We start from the raw sequence: 22,985 nt of genomic DNA, 5'->3' as shown, positions 1-22,985 counted from the left end.
GGACTAGAGGACACCAAAGGAAAGGAATGGGTAGCAGGCCTCAAACTAGTAACAGAAAGTTGTTCTTCACAAATCAAAGAGTCAACCTGTGGAACTCCTTGCTGCAGGAGGCTGTGAAGGCTACAACTAGAACAGAGTTTAAAGGGAAGTGAGATCAAGTCATGGAGGTTGGGTCCATGGAGTGGTATTAGCCAGGGGGTAGGAGTGGTGTCCCTGCCCAAGGTTTGTGGAAGGCTGGAGAGGGATGGCACGAGACAAATGGCTTGGTCACTGTCTTCGGTCCATCCCCTCCAGGGTCCCTAGGGTTGGCCGCTGTCGGCAGACAGGCTACTGGGCTAGATGGACCTTTGGTCTGACCCAGTACGGCCATTGTAAGCTCAGGGCTCAGGGTCGGGGGTCTCAGTGGACCCCCTTGATTTTCATGCACACCTGCTCCTCGGTGGCCAGGCTGGCAGCTCTCCTGTCCTAGCCGGCCACTTTCCTGTGCCTAGTGCGGAGATCGTGGATGAGGTCCACGATGTCCGCACTAGCCCAGGCGGGTGCCCGCCTCTTGCGGTCCCGAGCAAGCTCCCGGGAGCCGCTAGCCTGGTCCCGGGAAGAGGGGGAGGGCTGGGGGGCATCGGGTGGGTGGCTCGATCCGTGCCAGATGCAGGGTCTGCTGGCTGGGTGCTGGCAGGCTTGCACCTGGCACGGGCACCGTAGCCAGCCTGTGCCCCTTGAAGGGGTCCGGGGCCGGGAGGGGGGCAGACGAGTTTCCCTGGTGTTGGCCAGAGTGGCCACCAGGGAAACCTGGGGAGGGCTAGCCTCCCACTAGTTCGAATTAAGTGGCTACACAGCCCTTAATTCGAACTAGTAAATTCGAACTAGGCTTAATCCTCGAGGTATGAGGATTACCTAGTTCGAACTAAGGTGAGTAACTTTTTCTTCCCTGGCCAGGGGCAGCTGAGGGTGCTGCAAGAGTGCTGGCAGCCATGGGAAGCTCTGAGGGAACGTTGGGGTCTGCCATGGCTCTTTTGGCTCCTGCTGTATGGCATGGGGCTTGCCAAGTTGTATTCGTGCCACAAGCCCATCTCCTGTAGCCTGGAGTTTTAAGCTCTGCAGGAGAAGGGGAGCAGTTGAGATTGCAGGTGTGGCCAGAGAGGCCACAAGTGCAGCTGTGGAAAGCTTCTGGAGGCCAATTATTTTTCATTAGAAGCACCGGATCATCCACACTAATGTTATTTCAAAATGACAATTTTGAAATAAGCATTATTCCCCTGGGCTTGGTAATGTAGACACTCCTCTTATTATTTTGAAATAAGGGATCTTATTTTGAAATAACTCTCTACTGTAGACCAGGGCATACAGTATATCTAGGAGTAATTTACATGTGTGTGAGTAGACCAGGAGTGGTTGCTCTCACAGCAAAGCAGTGTAAAAAGCACCCTAAGATGTAGCATTGAGAGGACACAGTTGTTGAACAGTCCAGATTATATCCTGGATAATGTCACCATCATATTTTGGAAATACTGGATTTTGTTGGTTTTTTTTTTAATTTTAAAGGAAATCTGGGATTCCTTTCATTTTTAAAAAAATGCTCAGAAAATTGTTAAACTGATATTTTCTCTTCCAAAAGGTTTCTGTACAGGAAGAACCTCTGTAATCCAGACACCCCGGGTCTGGCGTTGTCGAATCCATGAATGCTCTGAGGCTAGAGCACTCACAGGGAAAACCAGCAGGTTGGGGCCAATAGCATTGCCAGACTAGGGAAGAATGGAGCCTCAGGTGCCAGATCAGTGGCACCCCAATGACTGGAGCAGTGAAATCCTGGAGATCGACAGCTGGTAGAGGCACTGGCCATCTGCCGGGAACAGAAGGGCTGGCATTAATCTCCCCTGATCTGGCAAATTTCCTGGTTTGGGACTGTGTCAGGTCCCAAGAGTGTCGGACCAAGGAGGTTCAACCTGTAGTACAAACCTAACAACATTTGCAAGATTGGCATAGTTCACATATCCAAGTACAAGGTAGGGCAGTAGCAAGCTGCAAAAGAGAAGAAAAAAGACGATGGAAGGATTTGTTTTAATCAGGACTTGATTGGAACTCAGGGCTGAACTTCACATGTAGTAATGTCTGTCATGACTCTAGGGTATATCTAGACTGCATCCCTCTGTTGGCAGAGGGAAGCAGATTAGGCATGTCGACATTGCAAATGAGGCAGGGATTTAAATATCCTGCACCTAATTTGCATAAAAATGGCCGCTGCATTTTGCCGACTCAGCACTTTTTCGGCAAAAAGCGGTAGTCTAGAGGGGGATCTGTCGAGAAAGAAAACCTTTTTCGACAGATTCCTTATGCCTCCTGCAAGGAGGTTTACAGTGTACTGCTATAAACGGTAGAACTTTCCCATGTATATAGTAACTTAGATCAGAACAGATTAACATTGTTCCCAATAGAATTATTAAAAATATTGAGACCCTCATCTCTGACTTGGATGGATCAATTACTCTGAGCACTGACAAGCTATCAGTAATTCTTTCTCCATGTCTAGTTTGTCTTTGTTCTACCTGATGAGACTTATCATGTTGTTACAACATAGGTTCAATAGAATAAAGGCTGCTGTTTCATGGTGATTGAGCAATATTTGTACTTCACTTGCCATACAGAATTTGCAATGATGTTAATGTGAGTAGTATATATGAATTGAAGGCTATGTATCGCTTAACTCCGCTTACTATGTTGATATATAAAGATAACAGAAGAAAGGATGACAATTGCATTTTCTGGAGAATTAAATTGCTCTTTTGTTTTTAATGGACATACTTTATCATTTGATTGTTGTTCTCTTCTCCACTCCCTCTTGATGTCAACTTCAAAAAAAAAAAAAAAAAAAAAAAAAAGATAAAATCAGAGGTGAAAAAAGAAGACCTGGGTGTATGGCTTTTGGAGAGGGTTGTGTGTTTGGGGGAGAAGGGGAAGAGGCACTCTAGTCAAAATAAATGTTTGATTGTTTTGCAAGATAATCTATACAGTGATGTAATATCAGGCACCTGGAGCAGTCACATCATCATTGGTTTTAGCTTTTTTTATGACTAACAAAAAAAATTAGCCAACATGTAGAAACAAAAAGCTGTAGGCCAGATGTTCTTTGAGAATTGAATAAAGTGAGAGGTGAAGTAAGTGTTTGACAAGAATGCACAAGGAGAAGATTATTCACCACTTCAGTTTTCCAGATCCAAAATGATTGTGTCTGTTCTTGTTTGTGAATGTCTGATTTTGAATTAGACAATTGGTGTTCTCATCAAAATACAAACACACAGAATTGCTTATTTGAATAGGACTAATATCAGACAGATGTAAGTAATCTGTATGACTTAAAGCAGAAACCAGCAACAAACTATTCAAATAAAAAACAATATTTTTGACCTAAACTACTATGATATGACTTACTGATGATATGTGAAATCAACTTGTTACTTCTGTTTTAAGTACACAATCATTATCTCCTTTTTCCAAGGTCAATGTAGGGCCGACTTCTATTTGTTTCTTGGCTTAGTCAGATACCTAGACTGCCAGCCACCTTAAGTCTATGTTTAAATACAAATTAGTAAGTGCTTACACTGTTGAGAATATCAGTCACCACATTCTAAGAGTGTATGTGACATTGAATGGTAAATTGCATACCTATTTTTCCTGAGATTAATAAGAATGAACTGGGAAATACAAGAATGTTACCATGCAGGTAGCAAGCAGCAGAATTTAACAAGAAGCTAACTGTTTCTGAGTGTAATAAATAAGTGAAATAAGAACATAATAGAAGATTATAAGAATGACCACATTGAGTCAGACCATTTGTCCACCTAGTCTAATATTCTGTCTTTCAACAATGACCATGCCAGATGCTTCAAAGCATCTGAACAGAAAAGAGCAGTTATAATTTATTTCTTGTATTTTAACCAGATAGCAATTCATGAGAAGACCTTCCCTCTGATTCTATGACTGCTTAGTTTGCTTAAGAGTTTTGGGGAGGCATCTTGTCAAAGGCTTTCTGAAAGTCCAAGTACAAAATTATTGCTCTTCTCACATGATGAGCAATAGGCACTTTACTTAATGCAAAGAAAACAAAGAACCACCCTAGCTCATGCATGTGCAGAAAGATATTGCTACATAATGGTTTATATGCAGTGTCATCTTTGTTATCCAAATATCAATTATCCAAATGTCATAGTCTTTGTCCATTAATTAAATGTTCCCTTGATTGTTTAAATGTATTCTATGTTCCCCATGGCACTGAGATTATAAAAAGTGCATTGTAAATATTGTTCAGGTTTTTTTCATTTTGTCTTCAATGCTGTGTGTCTTTTGATCAGTTGAACTGGGTCAGCGGAGTCATGTTCTCTGGAGGGTAAATTATCCAGAGAAAGATACAAGACATCCTGCAGTAGGTAACTATCGAAGAACCTGCTCATGAGAAATGTTTCATCCTAGCTCCTGATAAATTGAGAGTGATTTACGCCCTGGAACTTAGTTTTGTATCCCTTCCAAAACTCATATGTTTTTACACATTTTTAAAATCCTTACTAATATAACGCTGGATATTCTCATTATCCATATAATGTTCAAATCTTTTTTTGAATCCTGCCGAGTTCTTGGCCTTAACAATATCTTGTAGCATTAAATGTTCTTGAAATAAGATGGTTTGAGAGCACTGGAGGTGGAGGTCCTTTTTATTCACCCAATAAATATATCATGAGAGCAGAAGTACATGGTTGCCACACTGCCCTGTAAACATTCCTGAGCCCTGACCTGAAGTCACCACCTATGGAGATATCATTCAGTCTGAGGTCTCTCTGCGAAGAGAGTTAACAAAGAGACCAGTTAGTGCCAATGGTAGTTATAACTTCGTGACGTGGAGACTTGTTCATCAGATAATGATCTGAAATCACTAGATTAATTTCACAGAGGCTAAACAGCTGCAAGTGTATAACTATTTTGGTCCCTTTTCAACGGGGGTGGATTTAAATCAGCAAGCATGAGCAAATTGCTTATTATTGATCATTTGAATAATCCATTTCCCTAATACTTTTTACCTCTTTTCATCCAAGCATCTCACGGTGCACTATGACCAAAACAGAAAAAGGTAAGTGTTGTTCCCATTTTCCATTTTACAAATGGAGAAACTCAGCCTCAGAAATATTGAGCACCTTTCCCTAAGTCCCATTGGAACTCAGTTGCTGAGTCTATTGGGGTCTGATATATGGAAAGATGTGGAGAAATTGGAGAAAGTCCAGAGAAGAGCAACAAAAATGATTAAAGGTCTAGAAAACATGAGCTATAAGGGAAGACTGAAAGAACTGGATTTGTTTAATTTGGAAAAGAGAAGACTGAGAGGGGACATGATAGCAGTTTTCAAGCATCTAAAAGGCTGTTATAAGGAGGAGGGAGAAAAATTATTCTTCTTAACTTCTGATGATAGAACAAGAAGCAATGGGCTTAAATTGCAACAGGGGAGGTTTAGGTTGGACATAAGGAAAAATAACTGTCAGGGTGGTTAAGCACTGGAATAAATTGCCAGGGCGGTTGTGGAATTTCCATCACTGAAGATTTTTAAACAGCAGGTTAGACAAATAGCTGCTGCATGGGGCCCTGGTCCCGCCATGCTGTCTCCTCCTCTATCTCCTGGTGGCCACTTGTTGTTACAGTGTACGACTGTATGTTAAAACTTGGCACACCACTTCTGAAAGGTTTCTGACCCCTGGTCTAGATGGTGCTTGGTTCTGCCATGAGTGCAGGGGACTAGACATGATGACCTCTCAAGATTTCTTCTATTTCTAAGATTCTATGAAATAATGCAGAAAGTATGAAAAGCAAACCAGTTTCTCTAATGAAAACAACAGTGTCTAATTAACTCATTTATCAAGTACATAATTCATCTCAATAAAAGTAAAGTAATGGTGGGTCTGTGTGTGATTGACGTAGATTGGGATGCCATATCAAGGACAACTGAAAGGATCTTTAACTGCCTTTTGTATCACGCTACATAATGTAACCAAATTACTTCACACAATAAGGGTGTACTGACATAATAAAACAAATTAAAAGTGAAATTATTCTACAAATGTGTATCTGACTTGCAAAAGCTTAGGAAATATTTGCTCACCCTAGGGAGGTTGTGGAATCTCCATCACTGGAGCTATTTAAGGGCAAGTTAGACAGACATCTGTCAGGGATGATCCAGATGGTGCTTGTTCCTGCGGTGAGGGCAGGGGAATGCACTTGATGACCTCTCGAGGTCTCTTCCAGTTCTAGTATTCTGTGATTCTGTATTAATCAGGTAACATAATTCGGTAGTCTGCATACAGTATTTTGTATGGCCCTGTTACTTGCCAAAATCACAAGAGACAATTTAAATCTCACTCATTTAGGCTACGTAGACTATGGGGTTTTTGCGGGATACCTCTGCCGCCTCCAAGGAACGCTTTTGCTCTTCCGCTTTTTTTCGTGCTCTTTGGTCTAGACGGGGACAAATGGTGAAAAAGCCTCTTCCAAAAAAAAAAAAAAGGCAGAAAAAGCTATGCAAAATGAAGAGCACATTTTGCGTAGCTTTTTCCGAAAAAAAAAAAGCCACAGTCTAGACCTAGCCTTACTCTGGTATTATTTTCTTCCCATAAATACTAAACAAAAGTTGTACAGTAGTCTTTGTATAATTAAAATGTAAGTGTAGAAAAATGAAGTTTCTATATTCACTGCCTTAAAAGACTTAAAGGCTCCTGGAGACCTGGTGTTCACATCAGTAGAAATATACAACATAATCCCTTATAATGACAAACCATTTAGCTTGAGTCCGCCAACAGCTCTTTCCACTTTAATGTTATGGGAGATTTAACTTCAGATAATCACTTCTCATTGAATCAGCTTGTATCTTTCCAGTCATGTTTGCTATCATTTTCCTTGGGTGACCCTAAAACATTTTATAATTTTATTCCATGTATCTTTCTGAGTTTAAAGCTACATTCATGCACCAATTAACAGTCCAATGCAGAGAAAGTCAATGTTTTGGCAAGATTTGGCACTGATCTCTTTTATGAATGGAAAATTTGGATTTTACACTATATCAGTAACCCTATAGATGTGATACTGGGATTTATGGATCTAATATTTTGAAAAATGCCTGCTGGGAGCCAATTCGGCTCCCAGCCTCTGCCAGGCCTTTGAAAGAGAGGCTGACTTCTGCAGCATATAAAAGTGCAATTCAACTATGCACTGAAAAATGTAGGGTTGAAGAGCAAGAAATCTACCAATTTATTTTGGTCCATAGCCACCACCATTAGTTGAGGTCAATAGCTACTTAATTCATTTTCACAATAGCATATTAATTTTATTTATGTAGGTGCAAATTACAAAGTAAATGTTGACTTTACCATAGGTTAATTGTATTACACATGATTCATTGATATTTTAAATATGTTTCAATATCCAGGATTACATTTATATTATTTTAAAAATAAAACCTAATGATACATTTTAAATAAAAATTTCTGAAAAATATTGAAAAAAAAAATACTTTCTTACAGCAGTATGTTGTGGAGTAACCAAGTATCATTTTTAGGTCCTGGTCCTACAGTTGACTATAAATGGAAAACTCTAATGGGCCCAGTGGCAAAACTCCCATTCTGCTTTTTGGAATCCTTATACATTTTTGAAACTGGACAATTCCACCTTCATTATGAGAAGGAAATGTGTGGATGGTTGCTTTTTTGTTTGTTTGTTTATTTTCTTTCCAAAACTTGAGGTATTCATTCTGGAGTAATGTGAAAGCTTCATGTCTGTCCTCCTTCCATCTGGGATTTACCTGTGTCTTTCACGGAACAATATTCATAAGTCATTCCATTATTTTCAGAGAATGAGGATGCTGACAATTCTCTGCTGTCTTCTTCTAGGGCACCAGTTCAAAATTTATCTTGCAATAATTAGAAATACCGTTAAAAGTGGTGGCAAACATTTTACCATTTGTGGGCCAAATTCTCTTTAGAACTTCTTGCAAGGCTTTAGTAACATTGAGCCCAAATCAGAGTTTGGATTGGAACCTTAATCTAACCAGTGTGAATCCAAACACAGTCTCCTTGGTTTGTTTTGCCTGAAGGTCTGAGAAATCCCTCAAAGCCTGAAGTCAGGAAGATCTGCATCCATCCTGTAACTTTGATACCTTCTTAACATGAAGAATGGTAACTGTGTCCAGGGAATTCCTATTTTTACTATTTATGATAAAAATATTTAAAAGTTCTAAAGTTCCAGTTTCCAGTTTTGCTTGTTGTATTATAGAAATCATACAGTCTTGTGTATTGCTGAAGCACATACTCTCAATACTGTTCAGTATTTTGTTTCCTGTTTTCAGAAATTCCTTCAATCACAACTTTTTAAAAACCTTTATTGATTAATATTTGCTGTTGAATCTAGAGAAATTAATGCACAGAGAACACCTTTCCTGATAATTCTACAAATACAAACAAATAAAAATCACTTTTTGCTCATCATTTCTTACACCACATTTAAAGTACTCAGTCAGTCCCACCTATTCTGGGAGATAGGTAAATAAGGATAGTGTTCCTGATTTTACGGATAAGAAAGTACAAGCAGAGGATATCAAGAGAGAGAGGATTTGAAGTCAGCAGTTCATAGTTTCCAGATCTGTGCATAGTATACTGGATCTAACTAGTTTTGTAAATTCTAATTCATTCAACCCTCCTGAAATCTAGTCCTTTTAGGTTGTCTAATTTAAAAGCTCATATCAGTATTAATTACCATGAAGAACTCTGGTTAAATCAAGACAATTAAAAGGTAAGAAGAGAATTGGTGGAAGAGTGAATCAGAGGTCACAATATGGTTCACTATACAGGCAACCAATGTTCATTCTGATAAATGAAAACAAAATACAATGTTTAAAAGAAGCCAAAAAAAATTCTAGTAAATAGAGTCTGACCATCACACCAAGTTGGGTTTTCTTGGCAAGAGGAGCAGGAGTCATTTCTGAACAAACAAGATTGAAATTTATGTCTTAGTGGAGCAATACTGGAAGCCAGTTTGACATTCTGTACAAAGACCATTTCCAGTGCTTCCAGCCAAATGAATTTCCTTTATGTGGAGAAGGGGAAAAACATGTGCTGTGTTTGTTTCGTATGCAAGCTCGATCCATACCTAATAGCATATAGGCAACTCTTAGAAGGTAAGAATACCTCCCTGACTCCTTGCATGGATCAGAGTCAATGGATGTCCATTTTTTAACTACAGATGCATTCACAGCCTGATTTTCAAAGATGCTGGGCACTTGCAACACTCATTGATGTAAGCAGCATTGTCAGTGCACAGAATGTCTGAAAACCGGGCCTCTATATTATAGTGGTTGTCCTCAAGCACACTGTACTTGTTCTTGTAAACTCCAGTAAGTATTTGTACAAGAGGTTTATAAAAGAGGCTGAAATGAGGAATATCCTCAGAAATAGGAATTACTTTATCTGTTTAGAAATATTAACCAATTAGTTCTTCTAATAGGAAAGTATTATTATCTTTATTTATAAAAAGAAAAACAGGCACAGAAGTTAAGAGAATTCTGTCTTTGAGTCCTGTGCTTAATCCATTATTTTATAGTGCCTCTTGCTAACTGGTAATAAGTATAATTTTTCAAAAGCACCCAGGTGATTTAGGAGCTCATCGCACTTTCAAAAGTGACTTGGACACCCAGCATTAGATTTGTAAAGGTATTTAAGTGTCTAAAGATGCAGATAAATGCCCACTGGGGGGTTTCAAAAGTACCTAGGTGCTAAACATCCAATGAAATCAAATAAATGAAATTCTTCTTTGGCATTTCAACTTTGGGTCATATCATGAGATACAGAAGCATATGGAGAAAGATATAAAACAAAATCTTTAAAAAATAATTTTTGAATCTAAAAAAAGCTTGGTTCGTATTGAGTAGTTTTCCTTTCCTACAATATTAAGCAGCAGACGGTATAAACTAATTAGCTGCTGCTTTCTTCCCAGGAGTTTCCTGCATTTTGGATAAAAGGCATTACATACATGTTGTTGCCCCTTTTTGATCCAAAAACCTAGTCTAAATTTGCAGCTGTATGGGAGTTTTAGTGGGGAATAGAAATCCGTGGTAGTCAGATTTTTCTTTGATGCAGTTTTATTTATTTACAAAGAATGTACAAAGTCCTGTGTTTCTTATTGCAGCAGAAATCAAATAGCAGGAAATAGCTTATTTTGCTCTCAATACCAAGAATATTCATTTTCAGCCTGTATTCCTGACCCCAAAAACTCTCCCTAAGTGTCTTCCAGGGTCAGACGTATGCTTTTAATTGCTCCTTCTGGCTTCCTCTCTTCCTCAGTCAGTTTCTGTGAGATCTCTTTTCCCCCTCTCCCCATAAAACTCCAAAACAATCTCCTCTCCCACCACAATACTCAGCCAACTCCCTGGTGGGTTCATACACAATTGTCTTAGATGGGTCTTATACTTACAGTTATGTTATTCAAAGGATGAGTCCACATCTACTAATCTCAATGGGGTTCTAATTCAGCAAGGCTTTGCCCACCTCGTTACAAAATTATTAATTCTATGTTGTATTACAAAACATTTTAACACAAAATGCATTCTGTTTTTTAAAGTTGTTGCAACATTGCTTCCTTTTCTGTGGTTTAAATTAAATTAATGATATAAAGGAGTTTGGTTTCTCTGTAGTGCTGGTCTCTAGAATCTTCTTAGTCTTTTTCACAGTCTTAGCTTTTAAAGCCTTTCCTGAGAATTATTTTTCTCTGAGCACCTATTTCAAAGGGTATATTTGCTTTAAGATACTGCTTGTTGCTGTCATTGTGCAGGAATGTATCAAACCTGGTGTCAATAAGCTTAATTGGAGTGAAAGTCTGATTGGATTTTGGGAAGGGGTGTGTATTTTGCCCCTTTCCTGAGCCCTGGATAAGAATAGACAGTTCATCTTCACGAAAGAAAAATCCAGGGGAATAATCAGGTAATGTATAAGAAAAAACCCTCATATGAAGATTAAGCAAGGAAAAACGCAACTATTGGTGGTGTTTTACTGTTGTTACTGATCAGTGCATCTGACCTTATATCCTGAATAAGTGAGAGCTTAAGAGTATGAAGTTGTGATTAGCAGATGAGCATTTAGATCTGAGGAAAGCAAGGTGGTGGGACTAGAAGATCAGACCAATTTTGGGAAATAAGAGAAGTTTTTTGGATCGGGAACAAGTTAATGGGTCTTAAAAAGGACTTTGCCAACTACGTTCCTGTTAGAAGGGCTGAGTTCTTCATCGGAAATCATTTCAATGAGCATCTGGATATAAAAAAAAGTTCCACATCATCCTGGAGCACTGGGGAGACCAACATTGGACCCAGAACTTCAAGATGAAGAAGGACACCTTCCTGGAGCACTGTGAGTGGCTCGCCCCTGCTCTGCAGCGACGGGACACTTGCATGAGACCCGCCATCCCCCTCCAGAAGCGTGTGGCCATCGCCTTGTGGAAGCTCTCCAGGCCGAACAGCTACTGATCCATCGAGAACCAGTTTGGCATGGGGAAAGTCCACTGTCGGAGCAGTGCTCATGCAGGTATGGCATTCACCGGCCGCTGGGTCGGGGGGGAAAGGGACTGCAAGGAGGGGATGGACCGCCCCAGGGAAAATGGGCGGGGGAGGAGGCAATAGTGTCCTGCACGGGAGGGTTCGGTCTGTCCCGGCTGTACTACACGCCGCCCGCAAGTGTTGCTTCCGGGAGTGGGGTGCGGGGCAGTGCCAGGGAATGAACACTCCGAGCCACCCAGGCGCCCCAGTGATTTGTGGTCTGCTGTGTCTCTCTGCAGGTGGTCAAGGCCATCAACCAGGTGCTGCTCCACAGGGTGGTCCGCCTCGCTGACCCGGACGTGGTCATCCAGGAGTTCGGCACCCCTGGCTTCCCCAACAGTGGGGGGGCCATCGACGGGATGCATATCCCCAACCGTGCCCCGGAATACCAAGCCTCCCAGTACATCAACCACAAGGAGTACTTCTCTGTCCTCCTGCAGGTCGTGTGTGACCACCGGGGCCAGTTCACGGACATTAATGTGGGCTGGTGTGACAAGGCACACAACACCAGGGTGTTCCAGAACTCCTCCGTGTGCCAGAGGCTGCAGGCCGGGACCTTCTTCCCCAACAGCCACATCAGGGTCGGGGATGTGGACATGCCCATCTGCCTGGTGGGGGATGCGACCTACCCCTTACAGCCCTGGCTGATGAAGCCGTACACGGGGCACCTCAACCCCTCCCGGCAGGCCTTCAATGCCAGACTCACATTGTGGTCGAGGGGGCCTTCGGACGCCTGAAAGCCTGATTTAGATGCCTCCTCACCCGCCTCGACCTCGCCGAGCACAATATCCCTCTCGTGGTGGCAGCATGTTGTGTGCTGCACAATTTATGTGAGCGGAAGGGGGAGGCTTTCCTGCCAGCCTGGATGGCTGAGGCTGAGCTGGTGCTGCGGCATGGCTGGTCAGTACATGCAGCCCCACATCGCTGCTCTCTGGGAGGCCCAGCAGGGGGCTGTCTGGATCCAGGAAGCCCTGCGGGAGAGCTTCCATGTGGAGGAGGAGGACTGAACTCTCCCTGCATGCCCCACTGGGGCCTTCTTCCACCCTCCCCTCCTTTCCCTTTCCCCTCCCTAAAACCCCCTTCCTAGTGTAAAGCTCAGGCTTGCGGGTCCTGCTGGCTCTCCCATCCCGCAGCACTGCGGGTGCGGAGGCGTCGGGGGGGAGTGGGTGTGGAGAGCGGGGCAGGAGGGACGGGGGGTGCGGAGGAAGTGGGAAGGGGAGCAGGGGTGGGAGGAGGAGCGAGAGCTGGGGCGGCAGCAGGGGCTGCAGCAGGAGGAGGCAGGAACCTGTCCATCAGGGTCTGGGGGTGACCTCTGAGGGCACGTCTCTGCTCCTCTAGCACCTCCAAGCTCCGCTGCCGCAGCCACAGATCCTCCCAGACCCAGTGATCCTGGATGCAGACCTGGTCCTCCAGTAGCCGCAGGTGCAGCCGGCGGTAGTCTTCCAGGTTGCGGGTGCGCCTGCTGGCCCAGGTACAGGTGGCTGTTACAGGCGGGGTGGTGCGCCCTGCAGTCCCAGGTGCTGCGGCTGTGGTGAAACAAGAGCAGTGGTCAGTTCTCCCTGGGGACATGGTGAGTGAAACCCAGCCCCCCGCTGCAAGGCGAGGTCGGAGTGTGGGGAACGGGCCAAGGCCCCTGCATGACACCCAGATGCTGCTCCATGGTGGGCAAGACCCAGGTGCACAGTCCCTGGGCTCCCTCTCCCCCCACGTCCACCATACCCATAAGGGGATCATGATGGCATTCACACGTGGAGCCCTCCCCGACCTTGTACGACACAGCCAATGTGCTCTGTGGGATGCCTCGGGGGTCCTGGGAAGGCTCCCTGCAGGCTCCTGGCTCTTGGCGTCTTCCTCCACCTCCTCCGTGTCAGGGACGGGTCCCTCTGCCCCGGGGTCGATCACCACACAGGGGTCATGGACTGTGTGAGCCCTCAGGATGCGGACCAGGGCCTCAAAGTGAGGGCATGCTTCCGGGCTGGCCTCTGGCTGGGAGGCCCTGGAGTAGGCCTGCCGCAGGTCCTTTATTTTGCAGTGGACCTGCTCCCGGGTCTGCATATGGCCTCTGGTGGCCAGGCTGGCAGCCATGCGGCTGTAGATGGCCGTGTTCCTGTGGCTAGTGCAGAGATTGTGGACATTGGAGGCCTCCCCCCAAACCTCGATGAGGTCCACGATCTGTGCACTAGACCAGGTGGGCGCCCACCTCTTGCAGCCCTGGGCAGGCTCCTGGGAGCTGCCAGCCTGGTCCTGGGAAGAGACGGAGGGCTGGGTGGCAGCGGGTGGCTGGCTCATCTTGTGCCAGGTGCAGGGTCTGCTGGCTGGGTGCTGGCAGGCTTGCAACTGGCACGGGCACCATAGCCAGACCATGCCCCTTTAAGGGCTCCGGGGCCGGGAGGGGTGCAGAAGAGTTTCCCTGGTTTAGCCCAGAGTGGCCACCAGGGCAAGCTGGGAAGGGCTAGCCTCCAGATGAGAAGCATGTCAGATGACCAATCTATGATCATAGCATCAGGTCCATTGGCAATACAGCTTTTCGCAACCACTAAATAGTATTAGAAGTTGCATTGGTGTTGGCTATTACAGCTTATTGCCAGAGTTCTTGAAGCGCCTTGTGATTCTAGCTCACCAATGGCAGGTGCAGTGAAGAGTGACTTCCAAAGGCACAGCGAATGTCAAAAGTCACTGCTTTCTTGAAACAAGAGAAAGATTCATGTAATGTTGCAATACGTTGACTGCTATCGCTGTTATCTGTGCCAGTCAAGGTGCTGGAGCATCACATTTTTTAGCATATCTCCCCTGAAGTAAAGTCAATATTTGGTATCAAGCAAGCAGGCTTTCGGCGACGTTGGAGCATCTCCAATTTAATGTTAGCTTTGACAACATTAATTGAAAGGGTTTTTTCAGAAAAATAGGAGCTGTATTTCTGGATCTAACAGCAGCACATGACATGGTCTGGCACATGGGATTTTTAGTCAAATTGTCAAGAGCACTCTCAGCATAGGCAGCAAACATCATTGTCCTTCTCCTCCGCAGCCGATGTTTCTGAATGCACATGGGAAACGGAGTTAGTATGTGGAAAAAATAAACCAACTTCTCCCCCAAGGCTCTGTACTGCCACTGATACTTTTCAATCTGTACACAATGACTTTCTGCTCTCCCTGTCCCATGAACTTCATATATGTGGATTACATATGTTCAGGCATCCGAGCATGGTCATTCCCAGAACTTGAAGATGTCCTAAATGCTGACTTGATTAAGGTGGCTGAGTCCTGCAGTAGATGGCAAGTACAACCAAGTGTGACCAAAACAGTTTTGAGTGTGTTCCACTGCAGAGTAGACAAAGAACTCAATTTTTTTCAATACTTGAAACATGAATTCCATCCTGTGTATCTCAGAGTAACTCTAGAGAGACTGCTCATGTGTCTTAACCACCTGAAGAAAATTGTGGCTAAGGTGAGGGTGTGAAATAACCTTCTAAGCATGGGGAGGAAATGCTCAGATTCTCCAACCATGCAGGTTAGCCATCTGTCACTCTACAGCAGAATACTGCTCTGGTTTGGCTCCATTCATCTTATGTCAAATTGGTTGACACATAACTACACTCAATCACGTGTATCGCAACTGAGACAGTTTGACCCAAAGTAGTACTGTGGCTTCCTGTGTTAAGTAACATCATCGACATTAATGTATCATGAGGAATGGTCTGCAGCGAATGTCAGAAACCAGTCTCTTATAATTAACCCAACCATGCACATACCTGGCTTTGATTTGCCATGTTTCTCATGGGCTCATCTGAATTGATTTTGAATGGGACAGGTTGAATGTGCAGCCAGGTTTCATACCTGGGGGCAACAAGAGGATCTCACATGCAAGTTTGGCCAAAGATAGACAATGTCAACCTCACAGACAGCTGTCCTCTGACCATATTTGACAGTGGTCTGAGGCTGGTGCAAATTGGTTTGGCAAGTTTTGCAGCTGATAAGATGTAGAAGCTGTAAATGAGAAGGGGACAGGTGTTGCATAGAAAGAAATGCAGTGTCAGTAAGGAACAGGGAGCAGGAGCAAGTTGTTCCCTGGAAGGGGAGGCTGTGGGAATTTGCTGGGACAATAGGGTCTCTCAGGAGAAAGCCTTAGGACAGTGGTCCCCAATGTGGTGCCCGCCAGGTCATTTCTGGGCGCCCGCCAAGTGATCGGGGCTGGCCCCGCCCCCGGGCGCATGGCGCATGGGCGCTGCCAGCTCCTGGGCGTGCGGTGTATAGGCATCCCCGCCCCTGGGCACGTGGCACAGGAGCGGCACCGGCCCCATGGCATATGGGCAGCCCCACCCCTGGGCATGTGGCACAGGACCAGCGCCGGCACCGGGAGTGCGGCGCATGGGTGGCACCGGTGCTAGCACCGGGCACGTGGCGTATGGGTGGCTCCACCCCCGGCGCAGGCCCGCCCCCGGTCGCCTGGCAGCCCCGAAAGGTTGGAGACCACTGCCTTAGGAGGTGTTGCTCAGCTAAGAGAGCAAGGAAGAGCCCTGCAGTAGGCCCTGAAGCAGGTGGGAATGAGATACGCCAAGGGAAAATCTCATGAGCGCTCTAGCCAAGGGTGGAGTGAGTAATTATTTTATGGTTTTGGGGAATAAAACTGTACTGAGAAAGAGACTTTGAATGTGACAATCCAGCACTTTCCAGTAACTGAATTTCTTGTAATATCTATAACATTTTATATGATTGTATATAACTATATGGCTACATCTAGACTACATCCCTTTTTCATAAAAGGGATGTAAATTAGACGTATCACAATTGCTAATGAAGCGGGGATTTAAATCTATGAAATAAGGGATAAGGGATCTTTTGGAAAGGGCTTTATTTTCCGCAAGATCAGCGTCTATACTGGCGCTTTTTTCCAACAAAGCTCCGTGCAGAAAAAAAGCGGCAGCCATTTTTATGCTAATGAAGTGGGGGAGATTTAAATCCCCACTTCATTAGCAATTGCGATATGTCTAATTTACATCCCTTTTACGAAAAAAGGATGTAGTCTAGACATAGCCTATATGTAAGCAGGGTCAGGATAAGCTCTACCCTGACATCTGGTGGTGAACTGTGGCAAGTGGTGCAAAGAGACTTCAGGGGCTGATCTCATTTGCATAGATACACCCAATTTGCATAGACACAGCCACCCCATCTAGTATGTGCTCACAGCAGCCCAAATGGTCACTTTGGCCACTGTGGGATCCCGAGTCTCTCTGTTATTGAGGCAGGGGGGATACAAGTGTTGTTACCCTGATTATGTGAATCAAGGACAATGGAATGGTGGAACTGTTTATGACAGAGGGATTTGCCATAAACTAAGTAGCACTCACTAGACAAGGGGCATGGGTTCTAAACCCAGTCAAGTGGAAAGAGATTGGGGACAGGTCTTTGTACTTGGTGGTGGTGCCCTTTCTGAGGGCCAAAACAACACTGATTGTACCCCCTCCTCTCTCCACTGTGGAATATCAGAACTAATTTGGATTCCATGAGGAGTCTAGTTGTGAGCTGCTGAGTTGACTTTACTGTGGGCCAGTAGAGCACTAGCACTGAGGCTTTTCTGTTATGAGCTGAACTTGCTGAACAGCTGAAATCACTGTGTGCTGTGGAGAGCCTGGCGCTATGCTGTGGAAGAGCTGAAATCACTATTGCTGTGGGGAGCCTGGCGCTATGCTGCTGAGCTACTAGCAGAGCAGCTTGCAGGGACAACCAGCAAGCGCAGGCGGACAGCCAAGCGATTTGCGGGGACAACCGGTGGGTGCAGGTGGACAGCAGAGCGCTTTGCGGGGTGACCTGCGGGTGCAGGCGCCCAGCAGAACGGCTGGCGGGGACGACCTGCAGCTGGTAGGAGCGGCAGCAGATAGCCAGTGGAACAGCTGCAGGAGCAACCAGCTGGCGGCCAGGGGCGTGGACCAACACGGCTGGCGGAACCAGACAGTTCATGGGACAGCTGAAGCGGCTCACTGGACAACAGGTGGAGTGTGGCGGAGTGACCCGCGTTGACAGTGGTGGCAGAACCCTACAGAAAGGCGGAGCCATTGGTGGACCACGTAAGGTGTATAAATCCCCGCCTCCTCCAGGTTGGGATGGTAATACCCTGCTGGGTGGACTTTTGAACCCTGGGGCGGCAGTGACCCGGGGCAGAGACTCTTGGGGTGTTGGACTTTTGGGACTTTGGGTGATTCGTGGCTGGGGGGTGGGTCTTTGCTCATGTTTGGTCTATGAATCCGAGTTGTGGTGTATTCCCAAGTTAATGCTGATGTTGGTTACCTCACGTTATTAAAGGTTTGCTGCTATACTGAGGCTCTGTGCTTTCAAGAGGGGAAGAATTGCCTCTTTGAGGCACCCAGAGGTGTATGTAAGATTTCCCAGGTCACTGGGTGGGGGCTCAAGCCGGTGTTGTATTACTTTGTTGGGAGGAGACCCCTAGATACTGAACCTGGCCCTTGCTGATATTAACTCAGCCTGGCAGAAGGGTTACATATAATATTCATCAAGACTGCTAAGGCAAGGAAATAGGATCTTCCTTTCAACACAGGCACACCAAGGCACAAAGCCCCAGAAACAATTCATAGACCTGATTCTTCTGTCACTTATACCAGTTGTATAATGATGTAAATATCCACTATCTTCAAAGAAGTTATTTTTCATTTACACCTGTGTAAGTGAAAAGGGAATCAGGTCTCCAAAAATCCCATTTCTATGTTCCATGCTCTAATTTCTGTATATCACCTAATTAGGGTAACGAGTGATGCTGTCTGCAAAGTGCCTTGAGGTTATCAATAAAAGGTGAGGAAAGCCATATTTGATGTTTCCTCTGGACCTCCTGTATTGCGAGTCACATCCTTATCAGCAGACCTTACTATGAGATCTATGCCTGCTGCAGGCCAGCATTCCAGCTGTACAGGCAATCCTAGCACACCTCTCTAGGCCTCTTGGGCTTGCTGTCTCTTTACTGGTTAGTGATAGGCACACTACACCCCTTGGCTACGTCTAGACTGGCATGATTTTCCGCAAATGCTTTTAACGGAAAAGTTTTCCATTAAAAGCATTTGTGGAAAAGAGCGTCTAGATTGGCCCGGACGCTTTTCCACAAAAGCACTTTTTGCGGAAAAGCGTCCTTGCCAATCTAGATGCCCTTTTCCACAAAAAAGCCCCGATCGCCATTTTTGCGATCCGGGCTTTTTTGCGCAAAACAAATCTGAGCTGTCTATGCTGTCCCTTTTGCGCAAAAGGACTTTTGCCCGAATGGGAGCAGCATAGTATTTCCGCAAGAAGCACTGATTTCTTACATGAGACCGTCAGTGTTCTTGCGGAAATTCAAGCGGCCAGTGTAGACAGTTGGCAAGTTTTTCCGCAAGGAAAAACTTGCCAGTCTAGACACAGCTCTTGAGTTTGTCCCTGGCATGTCCAGCCACAGATTTGCTGATTCCAAAGAAACTGAATACCCCAGTTTAGCGGTTTCACCTCAGATTACCCTTCTCATTAACATGCTGTACTTAGATATGTTTACAGTGAAATCAAGTACAGGTTGAACCTCTCTTGACTTGACTGGTTCTGAACCAGATAATTTGCTTTGCATGCTATCCTTTGGCTAACTGTGATTTCTGCTGGATTAAGGCATAAGCTAACTAAGATACAATTTAGGACTTCAACATATGAGGGGCCTAAAAAAAAGAGTCTATTTAAAATGTTATCAAAATTGGTTGACAAATAAAGGAAATATGGGAGAAACAAGATTCTCTCTGAATATAGACATTTTCATTCAATTATGACAAAAATATACACATCTGGCTATATAAACACCCTCCCCTACTCTTACCCTTCACTAATGGCTCATTATTGACAGGCAGGAGGCCAGGGCTGAGAAAAAAGATAATTGCTCTTGTAAAACTAGTATTTTTATGAGTAAGTCTGTTGTCAGTCTCCTAAAGCAGTGTTTTGTTGGCCAGCTGCTACTAGTAAAATTCTGACCATGCCTTCATAACTTATTTAAATAAATACATAAATAAATAAATAAATATTCTCACTGCCGATAAAATTGAGAAAAATGTGAGGATGGAGACCACGGTTTTGTGAAGCAATCCTGCCAAGCTCATATTCGTATGGGTCTCATCCTCAGAGTGACGTCATGTAAAGCTTCCGCATTGGCTGCTAATAGCTGGAAGGATGCCATCTTTTGTTTATGGTCCATCACGCTCAGTCATACAGTGCTTTCACTCCTGTCTTAATTCATTTTCTTGGGTGTTAATGTGTTCTTTCTTCTTTTGAACTGTACATAAGTACAACTGAGTAGATTAGTGCTCACACCACTTTCTGCTTCATGTGCTCTCCATGCTTCATATGATTGAGTTCGCAGGTGATTGTCTTACAGACTTAGGTTGAGTGGATCTCAAGAAGGATAAATTTGTATTGGGTTCCATCCATCAGTTTTGGGAACCTTCACTGTATTTTTTTCTAGTATGGCAAAAGATAAATCCTAATAGCTCATTGTTTTGTAGACAAAAATTAAATTGGAATAAACATTTGTACATATATTTATATATAGTCTGGATAAACTTTGTATTTCCCTAACAAAATTAATCATTTTTTTCATTTATTCATATGAAAAGGATACTTTTCCTTATTCATCAATGTAAAAATTATATATCCTCTCTTGTTTTCCTGTGAGAACATAACTTGTCATGTTTATATAGTTATTGTCCTTTTTGTGAAAATAAGAAGTTCATTTTAACAGTATGGAGTGCCTCTTAGGGCCTCAAAATGTCATAATCCGACCCTGACTATTATACATTTCACTGACTCAAGGGGTCCCTGTAAAACCCTATGCAACCCCCTGAACCAGCTGATTGGTGGCACCAAAGGATCCCAGGGTCATAGTGTGAACTTGGCATTCTATTTTTCTTGTGTTAATAATTTTTTTCAATGAACACTGTTCACTAAAGGCACCACTTCTGAAGTTGATAGTATATAGATAGACATGAATGTAGATAGAGCCTCATTGAATTGAATGGAATGCTGCACGCTGTCAGTTATAGAAATAATTCCTATTATTAAATATTGATAATGAGCTATTTCAGGTGATGTTAATGAATCAAATTAAAGTAAATTAATACAATGCTGGGATATATAGAAATGAAAACTAAAAGTCAGGCTTGTTATAGGAAAAAATACTAATTAAGATGCCATCACATACACTTTTGTGCAAAATTCAGTAAACACAGATATTTTTCTAAGCAAAAACATCTCTGCATTTGCAGTAACTTTTTTGCTCTTTTGCTTCATGATGACACTTCTTGAAAGGATACTGCAGCAGGGTGAGATGAAAGACAAACCTCATAAAAGACCACTTTGTAGTGTTAACTCTAGAAGAAGGGAAAGCCAAATCTTTTTCAATGCTGCCGTAAGAACTTCAGTGCTGACAGCTCAGATTACATATAATCCCCCAGCTGTGAAAGGAGAATTAGTGCCAAAACCTCTAGAAAAGCTTTCAGTTTGCAACAGGTGCATCACCATTGTGTTCAGGTTTAACATCCACCTGCCAATATTGGGGGAAGGGAATTTCTACCTTCTGTCATCATCTATCTCCCCCCCCCAACTTCAAAATATCAACTTCTATTACAGTCTCTATCAGAGCAGCTCCAGTCTCCTATTCTACCAAAAAATAAATATGGCTGTACTTCCATTCTTTTGTCTGGTCTCTCTATTCCATTAGCTTTCTTTAGTTAGTTGGTGGAGGGACTCAATTTTGTGGGAATGTAGTGGTGTGGAATTGCTGTATTTGTGGCTTCATGTATATTATAAACCTCATTCTCTAATCTGTGACTGTGAAAATCATTGATTAGCTTTCTTACAATGCTAGCCATTGCCATAATATTTATGCATCTTGCACTTTGGAATTTTAAAACAAACCAAACAAAATACACCTTCACAAAAACACCATCAAACTGCGGAACTCATTGCCATGGGATGTCACGAAGGCCAAAAGTTTAACTGGGTTAAAAAAATGAATCATGTATATTCATGGAGGATAGATTCATCAATGCCTATTAACCAAGATGATCCAGGATCTAACCTCTATTTTTGAATGTCTCTGAACTTTTCACTGCTAGAAGCTAGGTTTGGGAGACAGAGGATGGATCACTCAAAGCTGTTCTGTTCATTCCCTCTGAAGTATCTGGCACTGGCCACTTCAAAAGACAGGATACACGGCTAGACTCTTGGGGCCATTGTTAAGTTTTTATAAATTAATCTAATATCACAACTTAAGCTTGTTATTTTCTAATATAAATAAGAAAAAACAAAAATGGAATCTCTTTGCTTTCAAGGATATGTTTTCTCTTTATCTTTATACATTGAGTCATGCTGATATCTGATGTACTCAGTGGAGTTATAGCAGAGGTGAATATCTTTCCATTTATGGCATTTTGTTTGTTTGTGGGTGAGTGAATATGTTAACTTATAAAACCCTTTTTCTAGATGGACGTCATTTGATAATGAACACTTTTGCTTCCAACTTTCATGAGGGAGATATTTAATAAATTACCTGTTTTTTTTTTTTGCCCTACACTGTGAACAAGGGAGTCTCAGTCCATATTTGACTTGTAGATGCCACTGTAATTCAAATAATAATACATATTTTGGCACGTCAGTCAGAGGGGAAGCCAGAAAATTTATGTAATAGCTTTTGTGTAGTATGTGTCCTCATGGTGTGTTATGGGCTAAAGAGATAAATGGTTGAAGGATCTTAAGAACTGAAAACTGCTTCAGATGGCACTGAATTATGGTTCTCAGAAATTTATGTTTTCTCTGTACTTTTTTATTACAGGTAGAAATAAGTCCCTGCCCAAACTGCACATTCATCAAGAGGGAGGGACTTGCACACATGAAATTCTAGATCAAAACCCTGATATTTTTGGCAAAGCAAGCTTTTAAGAAGATTGCTGCCTACAGGAAGGCTGACCACCTGGTGAGTTAATGATTTATAGTAGAAGGAAACACTTCTGGCTTAATTATGAGGGAGATCAGATGATCTAGTAAAACATGATGACTCCCTACTTTTTGTTGCCCTTTTGCCTGAGACAATATTTGGGGCCTCCACAGGTTGTTTCTATTAGGAGAAAAATTGCTACTATGAATCAGGTATTTTATTGGTGCAATTTTATTTATTTACAAGGGATGTACACAAAGTTTTGTTTTCTTGAACACAGTAGGCTGTTTATTTTCTCACAAGTTCCAAGCCTGTGTGTCCAGCCAAAACTATGGCTCTGTGCTTTATCTCTGGGCCATGATCTTGACTAATCCTTGGGCTCTCTCTTTGCTTTCTAACTGCTTTTTGCTTCAGATGCGCGCGCGCGCACACACAC

The 22,985-nt window shown here is 43.5% G+C and overlaps 1 long non-coding RNA gene across 1 annotated transcript in view; it reads left to right on the top strand.

The window, feature by feature from the left end:
* The window catches only part of LOC142831290 (uncharacterized), an 81,795-nt gene that overhangs the window by 36,907 nt on the left and 21,903 nt on the right, over positions 1-22,985 (top strand). The window contains exon 2 of the long non-coding RNA XR_012907007.1: positions 22,448-22,588. This is a non-coding gene — a long non-coding RNA (uncharacterized LOC142831290). The remainder of the gene's footprint in view (positions 1-22,447; positions 22,589-22,985) is intronic.

The sequence above is a fragment of the Pelodiscus sinensis genome, chromosome 13 (assembly GCF_049634645.1).
Source record: "Pelodiscus sinensis isolate JC-2024 chromosome 13, ASM4963464v1, whole genome shotgun sequence".
Taxonomy (NCBI): Eukaryota; Metazoa; Chordata; order Testudines; family Trionychidae; genus Pelodiscus; species Pelodiscus sinensis.
Note: the sequence above shows the minus strand (reverse complement) of the source record. Positions and strands in the feature narration are given on the sequence as shown.